Source organism: Haemaphysalis longicornis, unplaced genomic scaffold, assembly GCF_048455015.1.
Source record: "Haemaphysalis longicornis isolate Haplotype H1 unplaced genomic scaffold, Haemaphysalis longicornis Haplotype H1 scaffold_5, whole genome shotgun sequence".
Classification (NCBI taxonomy): domain Eukaryota; kingdom Metazoa; phylum Arthropoda; class Arachnida; order Ixodida; family Ixodidae; genus Haemaphysalis; species Haemaphysalis longicornis.
Genome location: NW_027526385.1, coordinates 4,876,715 through 4,899,578, shown reverse-complemented (window position 1 = coordinate 4,899,578; position 22,864 = coordinate 4,876,715). Strand labels below are relative to the sequence as shown.

Below are 22,864 nucleotides of genomic sequence, written 5' to 3'. Positions count from 1 at the left end.
GTGTTAGTGTCAGCTTCTTTCATTTTTTGAAAGCCGCTCTCCATCTTTCCGCAGGGTCGAAGGCCTCGAGTCCATATGTGTACCTAAAACCCGATAACGAAACACGATATGCGCTCTGTTGGCGCTTGCAATTAGGCAAAGGCGGACAGAAAGCAGGGAAGTAGGGAGGGCATCATGCGTACGGGACGCTACTTACACCAGGTGTTTGTTTTGCTCGGCGGCCGTGCAAATAGGTGCATTTAGTACCAGCACGTTTTGAACACGTGTGTTTAGAAAGCACAGGCAACCCTGGCTAAAATGTCCATGTCGAGGTTAACCTATAAGTGTAAGAAGCGGATCCCGCGAAGCTAAATTACACACCTCGTAGTATTCGTACTTAAAGGGACACTGAAGTGATGTGTAAGCATTGCGGGATTACGAGCGCAAATTGTAGTCCGGAGTCCCTTGGCCCTGTTTCGACCACTCTGAGTGCGTTTACGCGAATTTATTTAGTAGAAAAATCAATTCGACAATGCGGTCCTCCTCGCTGAACCCTCGCCCATTTTCTCTGGTATTTTCGTGTTACGTCAGGAGGAGTTGAGCTGGAAATTGGCTGCGCTACAGCACGGCTCACCGGCCTTCCGACATAGTCAGTCGGCCCAGCGTTTCGTCCGCCGGCCGGCGACGGGTCGTCGCAATTCGTTCGCTCAGTTGAAACGAAGCCAGGACACGTTTGTGAATGGAAGAATGGGCCTTTCTTTAGTTTTTTAGTTTGTACATTGTATGTAGCTCCAAGTCAAGGTCGCTTCACACAAGCGCTGCTGAACCGCACATGCGACGCTTCGCTGACTGGTACGTCTGTAGGATAATATAAGGCCACTTGAAGGCGGGAGAAGAGTCAGCGAAGTCAATATAGGTACTAAGGAAATAAAATAAACTGAAAATTTTACCGTACAGCGTAAACCTAGGGTGCAGGAAGCACTTTTGTGCTCTGGGCGAACAAGCACAGCGGTCAGCAGCACGACCACGCATCTGCGAACGCTTTTCCGTCTAAGAAATGCAATTGCTAGACGTTACATATTGTGGAAACTTGGGGGACGCTTACTGCACGAGCGCAATACAACAAATAGTCGCCTAAGCTGCTTGAAATGCTAAACCTAAATAAAAGTGTAAACTGGTTATACATTATATACCTTATATTTCCCAGGTCAGCGGAGCTCGCCCACGGCCGAGTCGTCTGGAGCTCTAGGTATGCTATTGCAAGTGTTTTGCAAGTCACGAGTTCGAGTCCCCGGCGATACGTGCTTTTTTTTTTTATAAGTAGAGTTTTTCGTTTTCGGCCGATGTTTTCTGTGCTGAGTTCACCTTTTTTTGGGCCGTAACGTTCACTGCTCCACGAACTAGTTCACAGAACGCGCGCAGGATGACACTGGCGCGGTAGCGAGTTCTCGCTGGCGTGCAGTTGCCATAAGCTCCGATTGTTTACGGGCAGTGGGCACAGGCCAGAATCAACAGACCCTTGGCCTGGTGCAAACACGCTTTTTACGATACAGGCATGAGTGAGGCAAGCTTCAAACATGGGGGAAAAGCGCATGGCATTTGAGCGTCTGCGGGGACGCGGAGGGCGTTATTCACTGCGTAGGCCTCGGCTAGTGATTGCCACGATTCCAAGCCGTCCTGGGAGGCTTACCTTATGCAGTTTACAGCCGACAACATGGCAGAAGCGCGGTACGACGACTACTGAGATATAGAGAATGCCCATCCAACGATGCCGTCGGATGTCAAGCATGCTGTTTTGCAGAACCGAAACCTAAACTTGTTTGAATGCTAACCTTGGACATCGTCCAATCACGGTACGTCTCCTCCCGTCGTCACTGCATTTAGTTGGTGCGGCCGCCGCAAACCGCGCATGGTAGTTTTTCTTCTTTCGCGCTTTGTAAAATAATTACTGACTTGTCAACCGGATAAACGGTGAAAAGTGTGCTAATTTGAGCCAGTCTACGCAGTGCAAGGAAAAACGGAGCTTGACAAATTCACTACAGTGTTCCTTTAATCCTCCATACGGGGCTCAATTCTTTGTTGTCTGAATTGAATTAAGGTGTGGGAGAAAACCATTTCCTTCGTATTTACAATAAAGGTGTATCGGATTGGCTGAGTTGGTTTCTTTTTAATTTCTATTATGCGGCGATAATGCTGCCTGATATTGAACATGTACAATGATCAACGTTGGGCTCCTCTGGCCGACCGTGGCTTTACCGAGCACACGTAGATCCTCAACATCGCACACTTGTAAGGACGAAAGGAAGGGCATTAAAATACCTCCGTTACCTGTCACTTTCAGAAACGTGTATTTAGGAACTCACCATGATAAAGCAATATTCATTGTCGTCTCCGTATGTAAACTGCACCTTATGTCGTGTTACGGCGATAAGAAATAATTCGTTTCTGGCGTTGTAGTACGCTCTAAAACCAGCTGCTTGCCACGTAGACAGCTAGGAAAACACTCTGAGCAGGGACTGCTGTTACTCGCATCAAAATACGCAGAGTACTGAGATTTATTCTTGAAAAACACACAAAAAAATCACGATGACTGTTCAGCTTGAGAAGTTTGCTTTATGTGATTTCTGTTGAATACGGACTGTGAAGAGGGAATCATCTTTTCTTAATTCGGGCTACAGCACTATTGCTCTTTATTTCCGGAGAGGGATCCGTGCAGAAGCGTTGCCGGCGTAGTTTTACGTCGTAGATGCGGCAATCGTGACTTCGGGGCCCGGTAGTTTGTTACTACGTGAACTGGTTCCTGGGTACGCATCGGCGTTGTGAGTTTCTGAAGAAGGCCTTGCGGCAGAGACAGCCGTGGCAGCAGGCATACGTGTAGTTGGGTCCCACTATTCGCGGCTCGACACGAGTGCTTCTTCGGCGCAGCTGCTCCATACTTCACCGGGATCGCACTTCACCAGTGTGTCTCCTGATATCCCGGTACCTGTTGAGTGAAGCAGAAACAACGCGATTACAAAATTTCCCAGTGCTTACCTGGAAACATTTTTCTTACAGGAGTTGACGAATATCTGATCACTGGGCTGCAATTGTTGTCGAAAGACGATAGTTATCTGCTGCCAGTGACAGTCTCCTCCGTCCCCTTCCTCGAATCATTCGCCCAGCCAAAATTTAAAAGAATTCTTCAGCAATACGTTTACAGAAGCAAAACATCTCCAAACTACTAAATCGGGTAAGACACTTTATAATTGTCAACATTGTTCAGCAAAAAGAAAGATTTAGGCATATTTGAAGGACAATATAAATGCATATACTCGCACCGTTCTCAAGTGAAAAAGAGACGTTGGCGTAATCTTTGCGGTAGCAAACTCATAAAGTGTGTTAAAACCAGGGCCCGCAATCAAGCCTAGAGGTCGCGGCTCGTGTGCCAAGACAAACAGTAGCAACAGGTCCGACATATGGCTCGCCAGAAGTGCGAACTCGGGAAACCTGAATTGATTTCAGCAAACCTTTTTCGACTTTATCATGAGACGACGTAGACAGGGGGGTAACAGCGTTAGAGGTGAGCGGTGGAGATGGGAGAGGCAGTTGCGGGGCAGGGGCCGCACAAGACTATCGTCTTTAAACGATACTTTTTTTTTGCAGCGAAACCAGCAGATTAACGGCCCTGTTTTTTTTCTTTTGTTTTTACAATATCTTAGGGGTATTCGCAGAGATTAGGGGTGAAGAATGAGTTATTACTGATGTTAACCATGGGGAACGTCACAAACTAGTGTTTTGCCACACACAGGCGCAATTAGACGTGCATTTTTCCAAAGATAGAAAGCAAAGGTCTTCGAACTCCCATCAACTATGCTTAGTGTAGGCCAATTCAACACTGCTCACTGAGGTACAGGCCCCCAAAAAGCCGAATGCTGACTTTGAGATCTTTACGACTAACTCATAACTAAGATGCACGTGTCAATAATATCCCCTCCATTGTTCTATCAACCAAGAGAGCTTTTAACGACGATGGTTTTTCTTGAGTTACTAAAGCGCGAAAAATTTTGGTCTGCCTGTCTGTAGCCCGTCCTTAAGTCTATTGTTCGATGCAGTCGCACGGCCAAAATTGAAAGATTCCCTGCGCGAGGTGTTTATATAGGCAAAATATTCTGAATCTAATAAATATAAAAATATTATCCATATTTTTCAACAGTGTTAAGAAAAAAAAAGGTCATATTGGGCGTATTTGGAGAAGTCGACCAGTACATAACTGGAGTTTGCAGTGAAGTCGAGGGTTTGGCGGAAACCCGCCTGATCGGGAGACATGTTGCAGTAAAAACGGAGACATCGACCAAATGAAACTGTTAAAAACTTTAAAAACTTTAAAACAACAAACAAGACGTTTCGGCTTCGCTATGGAAGTTTTTTTCACAATGAGGTGAAGGATGATTTATGCACGTCTATGTTTTGTTGGGCACGTGACGTAAGCAGCGCGTGTAAGACGGGGGAGGGATCCTTCATTCCGGATAAGCGTGTGACGTGTTCTCTGTATCTCCAGGGACTCGAGATAAAGTCGCGATCTGAAGTTGCTTTCTTGGCCGATGATTCTTGAATTATTCCAATTAATCCCATGGCCCGTTGCATCCACGTGCTCGGCAAGAGCAGTGTTTGCAGTGTTCTTGTAATAAAAAGCACATGCAGGCACAATTTTCGCGGAAAAATGAAAAAAAAAGCGTTGAAGACAACGTTTCAACCACAAAATACGAAGAAGGATGGCGCTCGAGGCTCTGAAAATAGCGTGTCAGCAGTGCGAACGTGGCAAATTTGAACTTCACAAACCTCCAATACGTGGACCGAGACAGAAGAAGTGGACGGATGAGGAAGAAGAGGTGGTTCAGCGGTAGAAGACAATCGTTTTTCGACGGTATGTGCAGCTACGCGAGCAGATGCACGGCCAATTCTGCGTTTGAGGCAAGGTTTGGCAAAAAAGGGAAAAGGTAAAATAGCGATGTTTTTGCACACTTCAAACAGAAAACTAGTGACAGAAATAGCTTACAATTTGATACTAATCTGGCCTTTTGCCAACACATCTACTCAGATGGTGTGTAGCGAAGAATAACCCGTCCTTCGTGGCGCACATTTTGTTGCCCGTTTTTGTACAAATATTCACCACATTTGGTTCACGTTCATACGGTGGAAGGCGACACATCTCGACCAGTATCTCTCATCAAGATGTAACAGGTACTGGGGTCCTTAAAAGCTCACGTTAAAAAAATACACCTATATGGTGGGAAAGTATGTGATCCTATAACCAAGCTTGCAATGTGACCCGACGTGATTGAGTGCCAAAGTAACAATTAACTAAAGCACATCGAGCAAGCAAGATAAATGACAGGCAATGTAGCTTCCGAGCTATCGTGAGGAATGCAACACCAGCAGAAACTCTTACTCCCGCTGCTAACTGCCCCTGAACCGAGTTCATTCCGAGCTACTACAAATCTGCCGGGGTCCACCCACACGAAGTTGCAGCGACACCTATCATGCTAAAAATGACAATTCGATTGCGGCACTTGAGACTGGTTTGAAAGTTGTCCCACTCTATCGTGCCATGCTGCAGACGATTCTAACTTTACGCGCAAGAAAGAAGCCGGAACCAGATGGGCGAGGGGTCAGTTTTTGTAAGTGATTCCACACTCAGCTACTGGGAAGTTCTTGCCCGAGCAGCGTGGTAGTAGTTCTTACCTCAAGGTGTTATCCTCGTCCTCTGGGCCGCAACTGCGATAAGGGCAATGACAAGCAGAACCACTGCTAGGAGCTTCATGCTGTTTGCTTCTCGTGAGCCACACGTGCCGCTGGTACGAGGAGAGGCCCTTTATACGGCCGCACCTTGCGCCTCGTTCTTCCTGATTGCTGCGAATGTGGTAAACGGTACAGGAAGGACTGCGAGGACGATAGCTCGGGCTCTTTCCTTCCAATGAAAGGCTGTTTGCCTGTGTGCGTGCGTGCTTGCTGTCTTTCTCTCTGTCTGTTCGTGTGTGCGCGTGTGGGGGGCGGAGCCTATCTTGAGAAAAACTCCAGGATACCCTGGTTTACAATGTTTTTTCGGCGCCATTTAGATTCCATCTAGGTATGTCAGCTCATTTGGTCGAAAAATCGAACTCGTAATAAGGACTTCGATGCAAAGCACCCGTTCATGGGTGTCCATTCTTGTTGGATGAATTTACAAGTTACAAACGTCATGCGATGGTTATCGAGTGTGGACTGATGGGTGAGTTGGTATTTCGACATTCTTGTATTACAGCGCACTACAAACAGGACACAGGGAAGGACGCAGACACAGCGCTGACTAACAACTGAAGGGTTTATTGGGAAAGTGAACATATATACGATGCAAACAAATACAAAACCAATATCAAGTGTGAACAAAGTATGCACTCTCATCTCATTGACAGTTGGTGACAAGTGCATCAGCATGCCTTCTGTAGCCCTATCAGAAAAAGAACTAAAATTTCTGGCCAACCGTCAATGAGATGAGAGTGCATACTTTGTTCACACTTGATATTTGTTGTGTTTGTTTGCATCGTATATATGTTCACTTTCCCAATAAACCCTTCAGTTGTTATTCAGCGCTGTGTCTCCGTCCTTCCCTGTGTCCTGTTTGTAGTGCGCTGTAATACAAGAATGTCGATGGTTATCATTGGTTTTTTAATTATTTGGGCCCCCTTACTTTTAGGATTGCCACCTTTCCCCGAAAAAAAAACCCCGCCCCTTCGGGGGGTCCATAGAATATTTAATTTGTGTTGAAAAAAAGACACCATGTTTTTGCATGCAGTGTCATTTATTGCAGTTTTTTTAGAGAGGAATCAACATAACGTTTGTACTGGAAGTGATTGAGAGCTTTGTTATTGCTATGTGTGTGCTTCACTGAAAAGTAACCGCAATTGCTGGCCGCGGCGGCAGCATTGTTAGGTCCCCCTTCATCTCAGGCAGCGCGCTCGCCCGCGTATTTTCTCTGCTCGCGTGTCTTTGCGCAGGTGTTCGGCACATATTTATAGTCTTAGTTGGTCGCTTGTGAAACGCCAAGACGGACATATATATATATATATATATATATATATATATATATATATATATATATATATATATATATATATATATATATATATATATATATATATATATATATATATATATATATATATATATATATAGGTTTTTGGAAATTTTTGGAAATGAGGGGCTCGTTAGGAAATACAGAAAGAAATGCCGGCAGTCTACAACGCCAAGGAAGGCATAGGGGAATGATTAGACTATTTTTTTACTGTTAGTGCTGTTACATTATTATTTTTCATTATTATTAATTACGTGAGAAAGAAAGAAAAACACGCGCCCAGAGTGGGGACCGAACGAAAGGCGTGGGTTCGGTCCCCACTCTGGGCGCGTGTTTTTCTTTCTTTCTCACGTAATTAATAATAATGAAAAATAATAATGTAACAGCACTAACAGTAAAAAAATAGTCTAATCATTCCCCTATGCCTTCCTTGGCGTTGTAGACTGCCGGCATTTCTTTCTGTATATATATATATATATATATATATATATATATATATATATATATATATATATATATATATATATATATATATATATATATATATATATATATATATATATATATATAATCCCGGCACCAGCGCCAAGAAAAAAAGGGCAATGACGGCTGGTTTTAAGTATGGACCGGCAACCGGTCCGGCCGGTCCAAAACCAGGAAGGTGGCAACACTGCTTACTGTGGTAACTGTTTCCTCTAGAACTGGGTGTGATCGGATCACATTCAGAGGACCGTGCACGTTGCGCTCATTGAGAGTTGCATGTGTCTTGCCTGAACAATGCTGCTATTTTTTTGCAAAGTCTAGAAATGGTAGTAAAGCGCGACTGGTGGCATTACTTCGTAAGTAAACTTAAATAAGTTATAAATGCAAACGCCGAGTTTATTCCAGAACGAATATATGTGGTGAACAAACCTACCTCAGTGTACAAACACCCAATGTATAAAAAATTACTTGTAATTCACTTTAATTGCACTGCCTTTCAAAAACGGGGCCGTTCTAGGGCTCGCTCTGACGACACTATCTGCTGATATTGGGCCACGCGCTCGCTGGAGAAGGTTTCCTCGCGGCGCAAACATCGGTTACCACAGTAAAAGTAAAGTGATAAAAAAACCCGGTCTTCTGCATATGCTAATATATGACGTCTTATATTGCCCCTGGAACGACTCAAACAGTAGGCTGAGTTTCATCTACTGTGAAGTTTCACCTAGCCCACAGTGAAGCTCTAAACATTGTGAAATTTCTGTCCGCTGTCAATACATGGGATTCTACGGGAGGGGAAAGGAAAGCCTTATGTTAGTACGCTAGAATAAAACTCTAGTCCTTGCTAGTTTTATTCAGATAATTAACTATAGGAGGTACGCTGAAACAAACATGACAAACAAACGTCTTTTTTTTGTGCATAGAAGCGTCAATTGAGGCCCACCACAGCTTCGCTGCTCGTCCTAAATCGAGTGGAAGGGATAATAAAATTCTCTCTCCACCGATCACCACGAAGGGGCAGTAATAACCGCAGAGTTGAGGTTCACATTCTCTTCGTGCGATAAACGGCAAGAAAAATGAAATGAGAAGGCTTTTGCACATGAAATGTATTTATTTACATACAATCATCTTGAAGTTCTTGGCAAGGACGTTGGTTGAATTTCTTCAACCGACAAATATTGCTTCGCCAGGGCAGCATGCTTTGTTCATTTCATAAACAGGGCCTAGTATTCTCCAACATTTGCTTCATTGACGGGATTTTAATTCCCCTTATGTAATACCCCCTGTCGGGGGTCTTTAAAGAAATAAAGTGATGAATAAAGTGAAGGCATTGGAGAGTCGATATCCGCCCAAGTGTTGTTTGTGCTGCTGTTTTGCATCTGTCTTTGATTGTGGCTCCAGTTCAGGTGATGCATAAACGTTCGCTGTCGTACGGGCAGACTTTCATGGTTGGAGGAGGGGAATGACGGTCTTGTTTACACATCAAAAATGCGTGCTCATTGCTTTAGGTAAGGCTGTGCACTAATCGCTTGCCAAGTACCAGCGCATGCGTCTACGCAGTACCCAACAGGCCGTACGAAGATTGGAGGATGTTTTCATTAGCTCCAGGCGAATTAGCTGACCAGAAGAAGAAATGAAGAGTATCTACTGCGGATGACCAGGACAGCTGCTCGTGCAGTTCCCGTTCTCGTCGCGGAAATAATCATCATCGCAGTAGCAGCCAAACGCGCAGTCGTCCAAGCAGCCAACATCCTTCCGTGGGCAGGTGCGCTCCGGGCAGGTGCTACTCACGCACTCCTTCCACACTTCATTCGTACCGCAATCTTGAGGTCTTGGCGCTGGCCACGTAAAATCTTCAGCTGAGGGACAAAAAATGTAGGAATATGTGTGAATATTTAGCGCTGTAAATCACCTCGATTCCATCGTAGACAACTGCTGACGTTCGACAAAAATACGATTTTTCTAAATTTAGTTGGTTAATATGTAATGCCGTGAAAAAGATAATAAGGCCCAATACGTTATAAAATACTAAACCGCAAGGGAAAAAAAGCACCAAAAGGGTAGCCTACTTACTTACCATTGCTGCTTAGCAAGGCAAATAAATAGTGCAGGAAATCTACTAATCGGTAACCACTGACAAAGAAACAAGACGTTAGTGTCCTTCTCCTGGACTTCGAAAGATGTGAAAAGTTTTAGCTTTCCCAAAACACTTGCTCATTTTTAATTCGTGCGTAAATAATTTTTAGCCGGGGTTTTTTACACACACACTTTACTGAATTTCCAGCCGGCCAAATTAAATAATACGCGTTCTTGAGTGGATATGCTTTATTTGTACTATAGGGAATCGGCAACCGGGCATAAAAAACCGGTTTCTCGTGTTTTTTCTCAGCCTTACGGAGGCACAGTTATGGTGAACAGTACCACCATTACTGGAAATAGGCTGGTCGCGGCTGTATGAAGTTAGAACATTTAATTATACACTACAAAGAAAAAAGATAACGTTCCACCGTAATATCAAAAGCGACAGTCAAATATCCCTGTCTCTCATTAGCTCGCCCGCCACCAAAGCGTTCGTATGGAATAAAATAAATCTCAGAAAACGTTCCTCCCAAAATCATTGAGCAATTTAACCGCCATAAAGTTCACGTTCTGTGCCCTTGAAGGGGGCGGCGTCTTCGCCAGGGAAATCGAAACTTTAGAAGTTTCGCCTTACTTCTCGTTTTCCGGATGCACTCGCCACTGCTCACCGTTCTGCATAATCAGTAGCTACGCCAAGCGTAATTACATTTAAAATGCCACACGTCAGTTCATTTCAACCCAGGTATGTCACGGTAAAAGCTTTGCGTTACGTCGATTCGTACCTCTGCATGCGATCCGCCTTTCTTTACCTGCGTTGTGTTTTTTGCCCGTTTTTTTTTAAGTGTAGACAATGGCTAGGTGCCTCGCACGGTTGCTGCCCGTAGTAAAGACATTTTCGCATGCACATCTGTCTGAACGGCATCAATCTAAAATGTTAAGTTCACTCAAGCTGGTGGAAAACAATTGGAGCGTCAGCGATAGTCTAGTCAACTGATGACACATGCCTACCACTGCTTGCACTACCTTGCACGTTTCCTAGCGCAAAAAGATGCAGAATTAACTTCAATGGGTCTGAGTTGGCCTGGATTACGTAGCTACAAATTGTAATATTCTGAAAATGTGGGAGAGGTGCAGAAGGAGCCTTCATTAGAAGATAGCAAGAAAAGAACACGTGGTGAGCTGGCCAAAACCTACAGCATCGCCCGAATAGACATGAACAGTCAAGACATTTAGATCAGGAAAACACGTAACCTATGTCATCCTCATGTATACATTGAAGTGAAACCAGACAGTGCCTCTCGCCCTGAATTCGTGTATGCGCGTACCATACTGGCTCTCAGCTTTTCTGGTAACAACACTGGCTCTCTAATGTTCACAGATATTTTTACGGTATCATTCGGTAAGCCGTGAGTGCACTGAAGATGAGCTACCAGAATATTGTTGCGGTAAAAAGGGTTGACCTCTTGTCACTAAATATACGGATACGGAAAGAGTGGGCGAACAACGCGGTTATCGATTGTTTGATATCTAATGAATTTTACGCCTAGCGCGTCTAATTGCTCAAGTATTTTTTTCAGAGATTGTGCGTTTGCAAAAACTGCTTTTATCATAGTTATATCGCTCATAACATTTCTGTATAAACAGTTATTACCAGCCGCAAATCGGGGTATAAACTGTGCTGTTAAGAAACAAAATAAATTTATTTTTGTCCCTGATTGTAAACAGGCTTGCCGACATCGTAAAACATGATGGATATAAAATTTTACCGGCCGCCTAACTTTTTTCTATACACGTTAGCGATGGCTTTGAAATAATGAACTCACCTGCGTTACTTTGCCAGTTTGGTGTGGTAAACGTTCACCTACCAGATACGTTCAGAGCCAGATGGAATGACGTATAAAAAGTTTACCGTGACCGTCAAATAAAGTAACGACGGTAATTATCACAGAACATAAGTTATTTTTTGCTTTACAGGGACGTGACTTGTGTCAACAGCTGCCACAGTTAGAGGCATCAACATGTCAAGTCTATAGTAATGCCATGCGCCGTGCCTTAGCCCTTTTATTGCGCGGTTGTTTCCTGAAACTTTAAAAGCAGCCTACACATTAGTGCACCAAATGGTAGGCATGCAAAATACATATAAAGGGAACAAATTGCAAGGCTCCGTCAAGTGTTTTACAATGCTTCTCGTACAATTTATAAACACTTCCTTTTCATATTATTCGCAAATTTCGATTACCTGGAACCAGCGTTGCTGAAGATAGGACCACCGATAATGCCAGAAGAAGCAGCACTCCAATTGAAAGGTTCATCTTAGCTGCTACGGTTCCTTTGTAGGGGCGGAGGACAAGGGTACGAAAGGTTTTGCGCATGTCTGTAAAGAATGAAGCTTTTATACGCCAACTCCGACTTTACAAGCTGATCAACTCTGACAATCCGTGACACGATGGCAAAATGCCAGATGTATGGTTCTCAGCATAGCTTGACAAGTTCGTGTCAAGCCCGAAGGCCAAATTGTTGCGCAGTACTAACTAAAGCGAACAGCGGCGCGTCTTTCCTGCTTCCTGATGCTTCACAGCCAAGTTGCCAGCTATAATGCGCATGCATCATTCACACCGGTGACACTGATTTAGCTAGTTCGAGTAACGTGGATGTCAGTTGAAATTGTCTGGCGAGTTTCAATACTCAGAAAAGAATTAATATGACAGGCTAGTTGTCGTACTCGGGGTTTTGGTTCCGACTACACAAATTTGGTGTCTGTTCGAGGAATCTTTCTTAGTTTAAATATGGAGTTAAAAATGCACTTTAAAGGCATTGCGTTCTTGACGAAAAGAAGAAGGCCCGGAATGGTTGGGCTTGCCGGGATTCTTTAATTTAGCACTCCAATCAACGTGAATGAATCATTGACAACGTTGGGCTGTTCACGTTTTCGTTTGCGCAATCTTCGTTGAACGCAATAAAACCGCGTGCATCAAATACAATCCGTAATACGGTTCGACCTTGTGTAAAATGAAAAACTACTTCGAGATTGTAGTCGTTGAAATACTAGCTTGCGTTGAGAGCTATTTCTGGAATGGGCCAATGTGATCAGGTTTGGAGCTTCAGTGGCACTCTCCATCTTTCAGTATACAAATGTTGTTTCATGCGCTCCTATGGCGCTTTTTAAGGGAAGCATAGCATCTAATTAAGCCTCCAATGAATCGGTGAATATGAGCTTTTATAATACTCAAGTATGATCATCCGCGATTGTGGAGAGGAGCGTCCTCTGTTGACCATGTTGTACGTACGAAAGGCGAGATTCTCCGTTGTGGCACCAGGTCCTAGGAACCGGCCTCGGTTCCCAAGAACGACACCGCAACCCCGGAAAACTACACCTTTACTGGTAGTCCCGTTCCCAAAGTACGATTCTCAGCAGTCGAGCCGCGCACTCGCTGAATCCCATGCTGTCTGTCATGTCCTATCTACGTGGATACAAGTTACGAACGGCAATAACTCACGCAGTGTATCACTCCGCCGAAGCCAGGGCCCCGGAAGTCAGCGGGGGAGCGCGTTGTGAAAGGAGATGGCGCGTTATGTGTCACAGCACCTGCTTTCTCTCACGTAGTTTGTTTGTCATCGAAAAATGACGAAAACGATTCGCGTTGTGTTCAAAATACTCGCAGTAAGGCGCACTTGCGCTGCGCGGAGGAACAGCCGGCTGCGGTGATGAGGCGCATGGGCAACCTCTGTGGTCGTTCTTCATCATCCTTGTCATCGCTACACAAAGGTGTGCATAGCAATCAGGTGGAATTCACCACAGCCACTGTTGTCCGGCTACCACACCACGTAAATAGTGCGGTCGTTGCCGTGCTTTAGCACCTGGGACACGGTATTTGTCATTTTACCCATGTCGCATTTGAGGAAGCTGTTTATTTCGGATGGTAATCAAACTTCGTTGTTACTAAACATCGTATACAGCGCTTATCAGTTCATAGGTCCCTTTTCAGTGCTCTAAGCTTCAAACATTTCATATATCATAAAATTAAAGCGAGGCCATACGTAAGGCGAATTTGCTCAGCCATTCTTGGCCTATCCAAAGAACAAACGATAAGCGAAATAAAACAATAAAATTTTACCAAGACACCTGAGTATTCCTTCTGATGCAGTGAAGGACAAAGCATTAGTGTCCAATCACCGAACGTGTCCTCTTCTTATCATAGTGCTATTATTATTGAAAAGTCCTCGAGTGTGCTTGGGAGCTTCTAAAGCCACGCCAAGCCCCCTTGTGCTGGAAGAAACACCAGAGTCGCCTATTATGGTTCTGCGGCTAAGAGAAATAACTCGGCACCTGTTGAGAATATTCACGCAACACGCTTACCACCCACCACCCACTAATAGACGCAATATCGAAGCGAACTGGTTCTAGGATCTCTGCCATGCTGCAAGTCTACCAGGCACTCCTTCGTGCATTCACACGGTGGCCTGGTTTTAGTCCTCTCTGGCTCCTCCCGCAGCCTAACATCACTGCAGGAATACCAGGAATAGACAAAAGGGCGAATTTTCCCTTCTCTGCATTGGTCTAACTAGTGCTGATGCATATTTAAAACACGCATCATGGGGACAAGCTGCATGTATACACGAATGGATCTTGCAATGCACGTAGCTCCGCTTGCGCGTCCGCAGTGCTTGCATTAGGCGTGCATTAGGCCATTGTCTCAAGGAGCATCCTCGACAATTGCTTATCTCGGTGCCATTGTAGAGGCTGTCAAATTTATTGCCGCAAGGCAGCAAAGTGCTAGGTGGGTTGTCTGCTCATACTCAAAGACAGCACTTCCGCTCCTACAAAACATTCAGGCCAGATCCGGGTGTCGTATATTGGCTCTTATGATTGCTGAACATCTTCAAACAGCCCGTGATTAAGGGCATGCTGTAGATTTCCAATGGGTACCCAGCCACAGCGGCCTGAAAGGAAATGAAAGAGCAGATAGACTCGCCAAGCAGGGCCAGGACCATGGCGACAAGCTCACCGTTCCTCTCCTCGCCGGTGATATAAGGGCCATTATACGGAAACTGAGTGAGCAACGGTCCACAAAGGCGTGGTTTGATCTGGACACGAAGCTGTCATTGCTGTGCGCAATAGACCCAGCCTTACAGTTACGATTCAATGTGGAGCGACCGCGAAATGCGATCGTATGCGATTGTGCGTTGCCTATAAAAATTCGTTTCTGCTCGAAATAACTGTGTCAACTCCCCATCGTACGCATGCGGAGATCTTGAGGAAGATCTTTACCATGCGTCATTACATTGCCCGTTATACTCCCTGAAAAGACGTGAAATGTACAAAAAACTGCCATTTGCTAACCGTTGTGTGGTGTCTAGCATCAACTAGGTCCATGGCCTGATGCTTGCCTTCAAAATAGGGTTATCCGCGCCTTGAATACGTTCTTTACCTCAACAGGTATGACGTCAAATTATTAGGCGGCGTTATCGGCCTTTCACCGTGAATCCGTGAAGAATACAAACCCAGGAGGACACCTAATGAACAACATCTAGACATCCCGGCAATTTTTGTGAATTTGTGATTTCTTTACTTGGTTCTATGACCCTTTGTTTTGTGAAATGGGGTATCCGGGAGCATATTCGCTTCCCACTTCTACTCTCTCTTCGTCTGCCTTTTCTTCTCCTCGTTCTATCGGTTGCTATGACTAAGAGACTTCGCCAATCATCTCTGTTATTCTTATATCTTCACTGTAAAATGATTGAAACACTTAAGTGGACCTTTTACTGTCTATAACTAACAGCCTTATAACCTAGCAAGAACATAAGAAAAATACGGCTTTGAAGGCCCTTTTAAATGACAAAACACCACGTAAAACGGTGTTTCCTTGAAATTTTGCTCGGGTTTAACGGCGGCAGTCAGTGAGGTCTTTTCTTAATTGTCCCAGCGAAAATGCAATCAAGCAATTTCATCATTGCCGACGTGTCGGAGATTTCGCATTCTGCAAACTGAGCAATACGTTAATAAAACACACCAGTTTGAAACAAAAGGTTGTTCACTTCCAACTTGCAAAACATCATGTTTATTGAAGGGTGACTACAACTCTTTTCATGAGCGAGCCCTTGCAGTAGCATAATTTAGTAATTTTGCAAAATAATCCAAGGGTAAGTCGGCAATCCTCGCGGTTCCGGATAGCCAGGAGTCTGGGCGTAAAAAGGCATTACTGGAAACGCTTTTGTCGGAATCCCCGGGTAGAGCCGTTGAAATTGGAGGCCCGGAACATCTTGGCGGCAATCCTTGACGCAGGTTCCTACTCTGCTTCGGAAGTAGCCATCGGCGCAGAAGCAGCCGGAGGCGCAGTCCTCGATGCAACTGCTCAGGCCCTTGCGTCCACAGCGTTTCTCTCCACACGTGCTGCTCACGCAAGCCTTGTAGAATTCATTTCGGTGACACTTCTGCGGTGATGGCAGGAACGCTGGTACTGGGGAAGCAATAAAAGACATGTCTCCATATCCAGCCTGATAGTTAGGGATGTGCATTTTTCATTGAGAACTGTTTATTACATTTCGTAAATTCTCGATAATTTCCAAGTGCACTTATAGGCTTAGTTTGTTCTAAATAATTTTGCTTATTTTTGATTACATATGTGCATATGTGCAGTAGTTGTAATACACTCTTCGGTAACTTCACTTGATGTTCTGAGTCTTGGGCCTATATTTGATTTTGTGTGTGTGTGTGTGTGTGTGTGTGTGTGTGTGTGTGTGTGTGTGTGTGTGTGTGTGTGTGTGTGTTTGTGTGTGTGTGTGTGTGTGCGTGTGTGTGTGTGTGTGTGCTTGCTTGCTTGCTTATTTTGTGCTGTCAATGTTTGCCTACCAGTGCCCTTATTTGGGTGTTACCTGTTTATATTATGTGTCCTCCTTACTCTATGCCCCCTATAATAAACTGGAAATACACAAACGAATAAAACTGGCAGTATTCGCGTACTCCAAGAAATCACCGCAAGTGGGCTTTACCTTGACGCCCCAGAACAACCATCAACGTGACCAAATGTGCGAATTAGGCGAATGACCTGGCCCAGTATGTGATTAGAGTAAAAAATATAAAATTCACTAGGACTACAGCGCAAGCCGTCCATGTGCATTGTTGTCCCCGCACAGATTGTTTTTTACTCTTATCGATGCTGGGACTGGTCATTCGCCGAATTCGCACATTTGGTCACGTTGATGGCAGTTCTTTGGCGTCGACTCGTAAAGCCCCCTTGTGGTGCTTGCTTAGAGTGTAATATACATCGCCCAGAAAGGACCTACATTGCAGAAAGGGCAAATATTCTTTTCCTAGTACTTTGTACTTTCTGTGTTCTGTATGCCGTGTGAAAACTTTGAACCAGCATACCAAAACCTTTCCCAGTCTAGAAATTTGGAGTCCCGTTTATTCATTTATTTTTATTTACAAATACTGCTGGACAAAGGCCAAAGAAGGAGGCGCGAACGATAGAGTAATTATATGCAACATTTTGTTACAACAGCAACAAGAGGAAAAGCTATGAACGCGCTTTTCCAAGGTTAAATTGAATAAAAAATGCATAGGGCAGGAATACGTCAAGCATCTCTGAGTATTAAGTAAGTTTCTGGCTAGACAAAGTATTCCCTCAAGTTTTCTTTTTAAAAGAAACCCCATACATTCGACGTACACGTGATTACTGAAAGTGAATATAGAAATTCAGTTGATGTCAGTAGCGTCACTACCAAAGTGGTATACGTCTATCTCGTGGCAAAACTGAGGCCCTCCACTGGAGGGAACGCTGCTACGGTCCGCCATAGAATAATCGAGGCACGGTGAAAGTGGTGGAGAGAGTGGCTGTTTAACGAGTAGCTTCAAGGTCTTTTGAGAGAGCGGGAGAGAGAAGACGCGGCAAGATGCGGGGTCGACTTTAGAGCGAGTTTACAAACTGGTTCCTGATACAAAATCATTTGTGGAATGTCCGTCCTGTCTTTTCCACGTAGGCTATTAAGCACTTATTTGCTTGGTATACGTTAATTGTACTAAGTATAAAAACGCCGTCACGTTCATATTACGGCTATGTATGACTCTTTTGATAAAATACTAACAAATTCTATCCATCACCACGCCCCGAGGAACAAAAAACGTACCTTACCTGGATTACTCAGGCCAAACGCCAGAGGAAGACCGGACGCCAGTGCAATAGCGACCAATAGCGTGACATTCATCCTTGAACCGCGCGGTGCCTTTGTCAACGATGGTAATTCTAAATGGAGATGCGGCGTACTTCCTTTAACACTCTGTACGTACCCGGGCAGGCGTGTTTAGCAAGCGGGCAGCAGAAGTCTGACGGGCACGTTCGTGCGTCCGGTTCTCGCCCGTGTAACGACAGGGTGCCCCACGGCGATCGCAAGAGCGGATTTCATTGGCGTCAGACGTGCATTTCTCTCTTACGCAACCACAAAAAACTTCGGCTACAAGCGGCTTTCCTTTTATCGCAAATGTTTTTAAAAGCCCCAACTACGCGCTCAGGAATGTGTTATTTTTAACGCTCGAGGCCAGACAAACTTGTTAATAATTTCAACAGCGTCGAGTGCGAAAGGGTTGCATACGCAAACGCGCTCTTTCGCGAGTATATATTTAGATCCAAGCCATTTCGCCGGGAATATATTATCCCTAACCACGCATTTTTAATTTCTCTGTTAGGCGAACAGTTCTTTAGCCTAACGACATTGCTCTGCGCAACAGCTTGGTGCAACTGCTCTGGATTAATTCCTCTTCTATCAACTCACTGAGTGATGGTGGTGTTTAACGTGCCGAACCTGCACCTCGGTTCGACACACGGGTTCTGTTCTATCAAGAGGAGTAATTCAGCGCCAAAAAGGCTGCGCTTCGTGAGAAGTCCTTGCAGTTGTACTTGATAGGTCGTCATATTTGACCCAAAAATGCGTATTTTAGGAGTACAAAGTTGTCCTCCTTCTGTGGAAAATATTTGCGTTGTACAACACCTCACAGTTGTCATATTTTGTCGACTACAAAGCATTGTTGTTTGCATGTAGGCTTAACACGAAACGTAAAGTACTGTCACGGCAACCTGCATCACTATTTTTGCAGCGGAGCTGCGCACGGATAGTTTTTCATACATTTTTCTGTTTGCTCACATCGTAGCTCCCCGCGCCCGCTTTCAGGAGGGAAGGGAAACCAGCAAGGTGTGTGCTGACGAATGGCTCTTCCGCGCTCACGGTGCGATCGGCTGCCTCAAAGAAAAACAAAATTTGAGCATCTCCACGAAGTTAATCATGACGATTGAGCGAAGCACTGGGGATCGTTCTTACCGTAAATAACCTGTGAGAGTGCTTACTGCTGCTAAAACGATTTCCAATCCAATCCAATCCAATCTAATACAATTAAATTTATGCCAATCCAATTCAATTCATTTCAATCCAATCCACTACAATCTAATCCAATTCAATGCTCCTCGCGCATGCGCAGCACGGCTCTCCAGAAACACACACGCACTCTCTCTAACCTTTTGTGAACCTATCATTTTGTTCTTGCTAACCTTTTGTGAACCTGTTGTTCACAGATATTTCGATGTACACGGCGCTGTGCCGTGAGCACGAATGCCGGACGACGGGCGGGCAAGCCTCGGTCTTAAGATGCTTCTCCCTTAAAAACAGGCCGCTTACGAAGCCGGACGTAGCGAACGTAAACTGAAATATGAGTGGTAGGTAGCTCGGTGATGGCGCCACTGAACACATGTTCGCTGCTCAGATTCGCTTTGACTTTTATACAGGTGAACTTTACAAACTCCGGTTTGTCCGAGACTAAGGTGCACGTAAAGCTAATCCATGACTACATATTAGTACCTGTATCCTTGCCCAGGCCGTCGCGTCTTTCGGACGAACTGTATGTAACGCAAACTTGACTATTCAATACGTGGTCTCGTAATAGGGAGTGTAAGCATATCGTTACCGTGTTTGTCGGATCCCGGAGTTTCCGTTTACCGCTGAAAACGGTACGACACGTTTTATCACACAATTTGCGGTTTGCGTATTGGGGCCGCCGTTGTGCAGGTAGGGACATTTGATGAATCAGTCTCAAAGCAGATCTCGCATAATTTTGTTGCTCATATCCATTTGCTTTCGTTTAAAGTAGCTTGAATGTTTCACTTTTCGCATGAGGTGTTGACAATAACATTAATTATTTTGGAAATACTGCAGCGAGCGCTGCCTTGAGGGGCGCCACTGAAATCCCACTAGCGGCCCGTTTCGAAAGCAGCTGCAGGAGATCTGATAATCCGGCCCGCACCCCACTTTCGCCGCTGCTTTTGCGGCACGTTCACGATTGAGATGTACCGTTTGTATGCGTTGGCAAGAGCGTAAATATTTCTGACGCGATCTCAGTGGGGTTAATTCGATGTGTGCAAGCGCCAGGTGTGTGCCACAGGCCGGCATCGCGAAAACGGCATATGCATGGAACTGATTGCAATTCCGCTGTCCTAAAATTTACTAACAGTGTGTCCCTAAGCAGCCTTTCCTCAGATGGTCATGCTACGACTATACGCTACTATGTAAATCGGTTTTGTGCGCTTACATAACGTTGCGGAGTGCTCATACCTGACAGCATGCCAGTTACGCTTACCAATGCCATACCCCAGATATACACTTGACAAGCCAGTGTGGCATAAATGTCACGATCATTCCACGAAATAGGTACGATGAACAATGCAATATTAAATTCAGGGATCCACACATGACAAAACATTTAATGCTGGGTCGTTTCTGGGCAGCTGAGTGCCGGTAAACATCCATTATCTGCTGCATATATCCTCCTCGAGGAGCGCGGAGGCGGGCTTATAGAGTAATCCGCGTCCGCAACTCAACGCGTCTTCAAAACATCGCCTTGCGATACAGGTAGTCTGCAGAATCTAGCAGAAATTGAAATAACAGGGCTTTATGAATACTCTTCCAACGACACCTTTTCCTGCTTGTGGCCTGCGTATATACTTTCTGCTCCAAAAAATGAGCCCGCCGAGTGATCAGCTGTTCGTTTAAGTCGAAAAACAAAACTGAATTAAACGCACAGCTCCTATGTGTGTTCACTAAAACGTTTATTTCTTGATTTCGCTTCGCATTCGTACACAACGATAGTTAAGCGTCCCCCTCCTTCGTGTCCTTCGATATAGCAGTGCATTTCGCATCTAATTCCTCTGGATATTACTACCTGAATTATGTTTAGGCGAACTTCTTTAGCCTTTCCGAAGCTTCACTGGGTTTTTCATTCCCGTACGAGCTATTATGTTCCTTCTCGACTTGCAGAACTTTTTTTTCCATGGTTTCACTAACCTTACTTGGTTCTTGATATCCGGCGTGAATGTGCACATGCGGAATAACGCAGTGCCTTGGAATATACTTCACATTTTTGTGTAGCTTATATTCCCATAAAGGGCACCACATATTGTCTGGTTTTCAGTAATCACATCCATGAAGCATATTTTTATACGACGCATATATCCGAAACCAAGCGGCATTTTTTGTCCGTGCTGCAAAACACAGTCAACCTCTCCCTGTGCTAGTATCAGGTCTAAACGAGGCGACAATAGAGTTCACTTGAGCCTGACGTATTCGGAGGGGACACTAGTGATATCCTGCTGCCGTCGCCGACGCCGGTAAGAACGGCCAAGTGGCGCTCAGAACCGCGTCCTCGGATAGTTCTTGTTGGCGTTCGAGCACTCTGCCAAGACGCAGCTGTTTTTTGAAGCGCCCTAAACGTAATATTTGATAAGAGACGTGGCCATAGCAAGTTGTTTAGGGCGCGGAAAGGCAAAAAGAAGCGAAAGAGAACTAAAGCATTGCATGAGCCCCTATCAGCCTCGCAGGGCCGATACCGCAAACGCAGCGCAGCAGCGGCGGCAGGCGGCCCACCGTTGGTACCGCCATCTACTTGGTAGAATTGAAATCAAGGTAAACTATAATTCACGCCCGCGCTAAATATTTTGGTAAGAAATGAGCAAAATGTCTAGAAATTACTCAACAACGTACACTACCTTGCGCAGCACAATTTTGGAAGCCTAAAAACACTCCGCGAGCCCATAAAGTTATCCCAAAAATTTTAAGTGCGTGACGCTTAGTCCAAGTAGGGGCGGCTGTTTTGCTCGCTGATGTGAGAAAAATAGTCGTTTGCCGTGCTCCTGAGCATATTTTAACAAGAAAAACACAATAAACAACCTCAACTAAGAATTGTTTATCGGTTGTACCAAGCATCAAGAGCCGGGCACACTGAATTTCCTGTAACAAAGACGCGAGGGTATACACTTCGTCTGCCCAGGAAACTCGCTGGCGACGGTAAAGCATGTGCCGGTAAGTTACCGTTCGCAGTAACTCTCGCGCATGCGCAGTTGACTCCCGCAAACACTGTAGACGGCTACGTAAACACGGTAACGCTATGCTAAAACTCTCTAATTAACTAGGGAACATAGCGGGTGTGTAGTGCCTGTAGCACAGTAAACGGAGAAGCACTGAGCTGGCGGCGCACCTAAGTTTCGCGCTATAAAGAAATGGAAAGGATCATATCGTGTGAACAATCTCGCGCCAAGAAGCTTCGATTCCATGTGCGCAGGTAACTAATCAATTGCTCATCACCCTCGCTGGAAGCGCATCGGCTTTTTTCTACGCACAGCGATTGCACAGACGGGTATCCGAGCTCCATGGAGTTTCTTGGAATACACACTAAACAGGAATCTGGCGCTAGCGTCTGTGCGGCTCACATAAAGACCGTTCGTGTAGTCGTGCACTTCCCTGATGCAACACGCACACCTTACTTTCATCATTGGCTCGGATTAAAATGATTTAGTGACCATAGATTGAAACACAGTGACCCGAAAACGCCAAGAGTTGTGTTATATTGGTAGAAAAGAAAAGACGCTGTATTGAAGCTAAGAAAAAGCCAAGTAAGGCGTCTTCCTTGTACTGAGAGTCTATCAGAGCGGTTGTCACCGCTTTAAAAATGAGGCCATGGCATATCAATGCACAGTAAAGACAGCAAATCCAAGAAAACGATGAATAATACAAATTTCATGCCAAGCCCAAGCCAGAAGCTCTACTCGTTGCATTATCTCCCACGACAACATGAATTCCCTCTCTATACTTACTAAGAAACTGTACGCCGCGTTCCGCACAAACGATAAGGTGTCATGCGCCATTCTTAACAAAGGGTACCGCTCATATTAATCAGGATTTTCTGCGTCTTCATTTTCA

The 22,864-nt window shown here is 44.9% G+C and overlaps 1 long non-coding RNA gene across 1 annotated transcript; it reads right to left on the bottom strand.

Annotated features, from left to right (window-relative positions):
* Positions 1–2,496: 2,496 nt before the first annotated feature.
* LOC144137829 (uncharacterized) lies at positions 2,497–5,920 on the bottom strand. The gene is made up of 2 exons (XR_013315739.1): positions 5,701–5,920; positions 2,497–2,962 (listed from the first exon to the last, which is right to left on the bottom strand). It is a non-coding gene; the product is annotated as an uncharacterized LOC144137829 (long non-coding RNA).
* Between the last annotated feature and the right edge of the window lie 16,944 nt (positions 5,921–22,864).